Raw genomic sequence first — 7,115 nt, forward strand, 5'->3', positions numbered from 1 at the left:
AAATGAAACTGAGTTACTCCCAATTAGTTACTTTGTGTAGATCAATAGATCAATCGTTGTTTTTCCCCAAATTTAAAGAAACTAACAGCACAGCTGTAACAGAATATATAATAGAACATATATATATAGTAATACAATGGAATAGTTATATATTTTTCGCTCATAAGTTTAAATAACCCTTGAAGAATATGTAAAATGTTAATTTTCACAAAAGATCTTGAAAATTGAATGTTATTTTTTATTTAGTACTCTCATGAATAAGCCATTTCACATAACTGATGTTTATACTCTACAAGACAAAATAATAACTGAATTTATAAAAATAGCCCTGTTCAAAAGTTTGAATATGAATACAGTGTGTCATTTCCTGGAATATCCGAGGCTGTATGTTGTAAATTGTTCATGAGTGCCTTGTTGGTCCTGAGCAGTTCAACTGCCTGTTGTTCTTCTGAAAAATCTTCCAGGTTTTCCAGTGTCTTCTGCATATTTTACCACTTTCCAACAGTGACTGTATTATTATGACCATCTTTTCACTCTGAGGACAATTGAGGGACTCAACTGAGGTGAAAATATCATATAGATTTTTCATGTTGTATAATTAAATAAAGACAAAATAAAATTTACGATAAGCTTCAAGTTACCCCCGCCTCTTAATACATTTTGACCACATTGATATGACAGCACAACCCAGTTTTTGCAAATTTGTCGGCATCCAAAATGTGTTTTATTAAATTGAGAACTGGTGAGGCTGCATTATTTAAGGCTGGTTCACACGGCAGGATAATTAGGCCGATTTTAGCCCCGATTCATCCCTTCTGACAATCTTAGGATCCTCCGATTATCGTAAAAATAATCTGATCAAATATTCCTGCCGTGTGTGGTGTGTTAAGACTGCTCTCCTCTGCTCGGAAGAATGTCGGGACCGCTCCGATCTCAAATCGGGGATATCCAACGTGTTGGATTTATTTGGCCCGATTTCTTCTCGTGTGTGGTGTCCCCCGAGGACAAACAAACACGCAGCCTGTGGACTGTGGCGTGTAGCCAATCAGAAAGCGAGGTGACGAGGTGGCGAGGAAGTACCGGGAAACAAAATCAAAACAGCCGGCGTATATAATATAACAAATATAACAAATAAAGTCGATGGGCATAACTACATCCACAACTGCAGTCCACCAGAGTACATGGAAACGAATATATGAACGTTTATTTCAACGGTTATCAATCTGTGTAGTACGTAACAACATTTCTATAAGATAAAACAACAAATATCATGATGTAGCAAGTATAGTCCATGCTCGCGTTGTCTCCACCTCTTTGACCATCACCTTTTCTTGTTTTTCTTATGTTTTTTTTTTTCGTTAAAAACAAAGCACAAACTATGGCCACTGCGTCCTCTTCTTCCGCAATGATTGTTTACTCTGAATTCACGTTTGATCTCGAGGGATTTTGCGAGATTTCCCGTCTGACCTGGGAATGCTCGGGAGTCAAATCGGTTCGTGTGTGATGTGTTGATTTTGCCGTGTGGCTGCACACCACACACTCAACGACCAAAACTGTTAGACCCGTGATTTTTTATCGCCGTGTATGGGGTCTCTCAGGTTTGGAAAATCGCCCGACAATTTTAAAATCGTCCCGTGTGAACCAGGCCTTAGGTAAACCTGAACCGGGAACACTTTCCATAACACCCTATGTACTTGCTACATCATTAGAAGAATGGCATCTACGCTAATATTTGTCTGTTTCTCTCTTATTCCGAGGTCACCGTAGCCACCAGATCCAGTCTGTATCCAGATCAGAGGGTCACTGCAGTCACCCGGATCCAGTACGTATCCAGACCAGATGGTGGATCAACACCTAGAAAGGACCTCTACTGCCCTGAAAGACAGCGGAGACCAGGACAACTAGAGCCCCAGATACAGATCCCCTGTAAAGACCTTGTCTCAGAGGAGCACCAGGACAAGACCACAGGAAACAGATGATTCTTCTGCACAATCTGACTTTGCTGCAGCCTGTAACTGAACTACTGGTTTCGTCTGGTCGGAGGAGAACTGGCCCCCCAACTGAGCCTGGTTTCTCCCAAGGTTTTTTTCTCCATTCTGTCACAGATGGAGTTACGGTTCCTTACCGCTGTCGCCTCTGGCTTGCTTAGTTGGGGTCACTTCATCTACAATGATATTGTTGACTTGATTGCAAATAAATGTACAGACACTGTTTAACTGAACAGAGATGACATCACTGAATTCAATGATGAACTGCCTTTAACGGTCATTCTGCATTATTGACACACTGTTTTCCTAATGAATGTTTTTCAGTTGCTTTGACGCAATGTATTTTGTTTAAAGCGCTATATAAATAAAGGTGACTTGACTTGACAAACAAATAACAAATTGTAATTGTACAGTTCATTTTATGGATTATTGTCAGCAATAACATTTGTACATGAACAGTAATATTTGTACATGTTAGTCCTCATTATTGAAACACAGGCTTACATGTAATCATTGATATTTGTTCAATCTATAAGTCTATTGTGGGTTTATTGCCATATCATTGTTCTCTAACTCAACAGAAAATTGCCGGGGCTTATTCTTTACATTCATCAACTGTAAGAACCAAATGAGGTAAAAAAAACAAAAAAACAAAGCTTTTCAAATCTCTTTATAAGATGATAAAGGAAGAGTTAATTGCTGCTTTAAATAAAATTGATCAGGTGAGATCAAGTAGTAACAAGTGCTAAACATGCTATTTTAAAACAAACAACAAACTCAAGAAAACAAAACCTTGAATGTCCAAATGTCAGTAACCAATGTCAATGTCAGTGAGAGTTGGATGAGACTCTTGCAGTGCCAGTTCAGTTATGGTTATCAGTTGCGTCATGCACTGCTTGAACAGCTTGTCAGACCTAGCAACAATACCCAAGTGGGGTGGAGCTTAATGAAGGGTCAGTAACTCTTATAACCTGACAAACAAGTTCAACAGGGAAATTGGGTTTTATTTTAGAAACATGCTATTATAAACATAATGATGAACAACTCGATAAATTTGTAAACAAAAAATTCTAAATGCTTGGAGACCATATATATTTTAACAAGGATAAGTATAAAGTAATAAAGCATTTAGGAAAATTCAGAAAAAGCTGCAGTGGTGTATTCGGTAAAATGAGCAATTCAATTCAATTCAAGTTTATTTGTATAGCGCTTTTTACAATACAAATCGTTACAAAGCAACTTTACAGAAAATTATGTTTCTACAATATTTAGTAGTAGCTAGTAGTTTGTGCACGTTTGACAGGATTTTAGAAAAAAATAATAATAATACAAGACGTAATGCACATTTGATCAGGTGCAACTACACTCACAATTTAAAAGATACATTATTTGTATGCTTGGCGAAAGAGATGTGTTTTTATTCTAGATTTAAACAGAGAGAGTGTGTCTGAACCCCGAACATTATCAGGAAGGCTATTCCAGAGTTCGGGAGCCAAATGTGAGAAAGCTCTACCTCCTTTAGTGGACTTTGCAATCCTAGGAACTACCAAAAGTCCAGCGTTTTGTCCTTAGGGTGCGTGATGGGTTGTAGCGTGGTAGAAGGCTAGTTAGGTACGCAGGAGCTAAACCATTTAGAGCCTTATAGGTAAGTAATGATAATTTGTAACTGATACGGAACTTAATAGGTAGCCAGTGCAGAGACTGTAAAATTGGGGTAATATGATCATATTTTCTTGACCTCGTAAGGACTCTAGCTGCTGCATTTTGGACTACCTGTAGCTTGTTTATTGACGAAGCAGGACAACCACCTAGAAGTGCATTACAATAGTCCAGTCTAGAGGTCATAAATGCATGAACTAGCTTTTCTGCATCAGAAACAGATAACATGTTTCGTAGCTTGGCAATGTTTCTAAGATGGAAGAATGCAGTTTTTGTAACATTGGAAATATAATTTTCAAAAGACAAATTGCTGTCTAATATAACACCCAGATTTCTGACTGTAGAGGAAGTAACAGTACATCCATCTAGTTGCAGATTGTAATCTACAAGATTTTGTGTAGTGTTTTTTGGTCCAATAATTAATATCTCTGTCTTATCCGAATTTAATTGGAGAAAATTATTTGTCATCCAATCTTTTAAATTTTTAACACACTCTGTTAACTTAGATAATTGGGAAGTTTCATCTGGTCTCGTTGAGATATATAGCTGATTATCACCAGCTTAACAGTGGAAGCTAATTCCGTATTTTCTAATAATATTACCAAGGGGCAACATGTATATTGAAAATAGAAGGGCATGTATCCTTGTGGCACTCCATATTTTACTGATGATAAATGAGATGACACCCCATTTAAGTAAACAAAATGGTAGCGATCGGACAGGTAGGATCTAAACCATCTTAGAGCCTGCCCTTGAATACCTGTATAGTTTTGTAATCGATCTATGAGTATGTCATGATCTATGGTGTCGAACGCAGCACTAAGATCAAGTAAGACTAGAAATGAGATGCAGCCTTGATCTGACGCAAGGAGCAGGTCATTTGTAATTTTAACAAGTGCAGTTTCTGTGCTATGGAGGGGCCTAAAACCTGACTGAAATTCTTCATACAGATCATTTTTATGCAGGAAGGTGCTCAATTGAGCAGACACAACTTTTTCTAAAATTTTAGACATAAATGGAAGATTTGAAATAGGCCTAGAATTTGCCAGTACACTAGGATCTAGTTTTGGCTTCTTAATAAGAGGCTTGATAACCGCCAGCTTGAATGGTTTTGGGACGTGACCTAAAGATAACGACGAGTTAATGATATTGAGAAGCGGTTCTTCGGCTACAGGTAACAGCTCTTTCAGTAATTTAGTGGGCACAGGATCTAATAAACATGTTGTTCGTTTAGATACAATGATAATTTTATTTAGCTCTTCCTGTACTATATTTGTAAAGCACTGCAGTTTATCTTTGGGTGCGATGGATGAAACTGAAGTGTTAGATGCTGTAGAATCTACATTCGCTATTGTATTTCTAATGTTATCTATTTTATCAGTGAAGAAATTCATAAAGTCATTACTGTTTAACGTTGGTGGAATATTTGAATCAGGTGGCGTCTGGTAATTTGTTAACTTAACCACTGTGCTAAATAAAAACCTCGGATTGTTTTGGTTATTTTCAATGAGTTTGTGTATATGCTCTGCCCTAGCAGTTTTTAGAGCCTGTCTATAGCTGGACATACTGTTTTTCCATGCAATTCTAAAAACTTCTAAGTTAGTTTTTTCTCCATTTGCATTCAAGACTACGAGTTACTTTCTTGAGAGAGTGAGTATTACTGTTATACCATGGTACAGTACGTTTTTCTCTAACCTTTTTCAATTTGATGGGGGCAACAGCTTCTAATGTATTAGAGAAAATAGTGCCCATGTTGTCAGTAATTTCATCTAATTCATGTGTATTTTTGGGTACAAATAGCAGTTGAGATAGACGAGGCAGGTTATTTGCGAATCTTTCTTTGGTGGCTGGAACAATAGTTCTGCCCAGACGGTATCGCTGAGACATATAGTTAATATCAGTTATACGCAGCATGTACGATACAAGCAAATGGTCTGTAATATCATCACTTTGAGGTACAATATCCATAGCAGTAAGATCGATTCCATGCAATACAATTAAATTAAGTGTATGATTAAAACGATGAGTGGGCCCGGTGACATTTTGCTTGACTCCAAAGGAGTTTATTAGGTCAGTAAACGCAAGTCCTAATGCATCATTTGCATTATCAACGTGAATATTAAAATCTCTCATGATTAGCGCCTTATCAACTGTAACTAGAAGGTCTTAGAGGAAATCTGCAAATTCTTTTAGGAATTCTGTATACGGCCCTGGTGGTCTATACACAGTAGCCAGAGCAAGAGATACATTAGATTTCTTTTGCATGTTTGACAGTGTAACATTTAGCAGAACTATTTCAAAAGAGTTAAACCTGTATCCTGTTTTCTGGGTAACATTGAGAATATCACTATATATTGTTACAACACCTCCTCCACGACCAGTCTGACGGGGCTCATGCTTATAACAGTAGTTTGGTGGAGTAGACTCATTTAGACCAAAATAATCATTTGGTTTTAGCCAGGTTTCAGTAAAGCAGAGTACATCAAAACTATTATCTGTGATCATTTCATTTACAATAACTGCTTTAGGTGTGAGTGATCTAATATTTATGAGCCCAAACTTAAAAAATTGTTTTTGTTCATTTACTTTACATTTTTCTGGTTTAATTACGATAAGATTTTTTCTAGATTATATTTTCCTACATTATATTTTGACCTCACTATTCGGGGAACAGACACAGTCCTTTTATAATTTGAGCGGGTGGAACAAAACTCATCATAATAGTTATCTGAGAATTGTCTTACTAGTCACAAGGAGCGAAGTGTCCTGGAGATGTTGTCAGAGAGCAGCTCCGCTCCGATTCTGCTGGGGTGTAGTAATCCATCAGCGCGAAACAGCCTAGGACCCTCCCAGAAAAGATTCCAGTTATTAACAAATAGCAGTTTCTGTTCTTTACACCATGACAACAACCATTCATTTAAAGCAAAAAGTCTACTGAACCTTTCGTGTCCTCATCGATACGTAGGCAGTGGTCCTGACACGACGATCGTTGCCGCGGGCGTCGTGCTGCGAACCGTCTCGATCAGGCTGCTGAAGTCCCTCTTCAGTGTCTCCGTCTGCCGCAGCGTGGTGTTGTCCGGCGTGAAGCACGACCGCTCTGGGGCTCTCGTCGGCCTTCAGGATCGCGGGTATCTGCGCAGAAACATCGAGAACACGAGCACCAGGCAAACAATGAGTGTGCACTTTACCTTCATCTAACGTAGCACTTACGTGTCGGATGATGTGGAGTCTCCGATGACCACAGTGTCACGTCCTGTTTCGCGGAGGGGAGCGAAGCGGTTCCGGATGGAGATCTCGAAGGCTGGAGGGGGAGAAGTCGTCGCCCGGGACCCGGCTCGCGTTCTCCGCTGTGGATGCACCCAGGGTCCGTGGTGTCCCGGCGTCGCAGTGAAGGGCATCTGGGAAGATCGCGTCCTGGCTGCCTGTGCAGAGAAACACACGGAGTAGACGTGGTGGGACTATTAACAG

General features: G+C 39.0%; 1 long non-coding RNA gene across 1 annotated transcript; it reads right to left on the reverse strand.

The window, feature by feature from the left end:
- Positions 1–1,293: 1,293 nt before the first annotated feature.
- LOC127989092 (uncharacterized) lies at positions 1,294–7,000 on the reverse strand. The gene is made up of 3 exons (XR_008162248.1): positions 6,858–7,000; positions 6,392–6,779; positions 1,294–2,902 (listed from the first exon to the last, which is right to left on the reverse strand). It is a non-coding gene; the product is annotated as an uncharacterized LOC127989092 (long non-coding RNA).
- Positions 7,001–7,115: the final 115 nt, after the last annotated feature.

This window comes from Carassius gibelio, chromosome A5 (assembly GCF_023724105.1).
Source record: "Carassius gibelio isolate Cgi1373 ecotype wild population from Czech Republic chromosome A5, carGib1.2-hapl.c, whole genome shotgun sequence".
Lineage (NCBI taxonomy): Eukaryota > Metazoa > Chordata > Actinopteri > Cypriniformes > Cyprinidae > Carassius > Carassius gibelio.